Source organism: Myotis davidii, unplaced genomic scaffold (genome assembly GCF_000327345.1).
Source record: "Myotis davidii unplaced genomic scaffold, ASM32734v1 scaffold427, whole genome shotgun sequence".
Taxonomy (NCBI): Eukaryota; Metazoa; Chordata; class Mammalia; order Chiroptera; family Vespertilionidae; genus Myotis; species Myotis davidii.
The window spans coordinates 711,875-712,772 of NW_006298051.1; positions in this window are offsets into that span (position 1 = coordinate 711,875).

Here is an 898-nt window from a genome sequence, read left to right on the forward strand (position 1 = left end):
CGTCAGGCGCGGGGCCCTGGGCGGGCGGAGGCGCTGGGCGTGTGCAGGAGGGACGGAGAGGGGAGGACATGCCCTGGTTAGTGGTTCTCCACCTTCTGGCCCTTTAAATACAGTTCCTCATGTTGTGACCCAACCATACAATTATTTTCGTCGCTACTTCATCACTGTCATGTTGCTCCTGTGATGAATTGTCACGTAAATATCTGATAGGCAGGATGGTCTTAGGCGACCCCTGTGAAAGGGTCGTTCAACCGCCAAAGGGGTCGTGACCCACAGGTTGAGAACCGCTGGTAGGAGCTGAGGCTGGTGAGGGCGCGCTGAGGCCACCCGGCACCCTGTTGCGGGAACATGGTGGCAGCGTCCGGTGCAGCGGCCTCTGACCCACATGCAGGTCACACCGGCCTCCCGGTTAGGTCTGGGCACTGCCCCCATCACCAACCTGTGCCGTGGCCATTCTCCGTCCCTCTGTGGCCCCGGCCCCCAGACCAGCTCAGACTCCTGGGGACAGAGCCGGGGCAGCCAGGCTGGCCATCGGGACGGTGGCTCCGAAAAGCCAGCTGAGTGTTTCCAGGACACGTTTCCCGACGTCCCCTCCCTGCGGAGCTGGGAGCCACACTGCCCTTTGTGCCAGGCCTGGCCCCCCGCCCTGACCCCCAGCCCTGGCCCCCTGCCCACCTGGCCGAGCGGCCCTGGGACACTGGCCCCACCCTCCTCTCCTCTGCCCTGGGGACAGACGAGCCCGGCCCGGACATCAGGTGGCAGCCCCCCGCGTCCTCCTGGGCTGGCCCAAGCAGGGGGAAGGCTTCTGCCCCCCCCCATGAAGTGTCTAATCGGCCCACAGGCTGCCCCCATGAGAGCAGCAGGAAAGCCTGAGTCACCCCCCCCCGCAGAAGCAGCC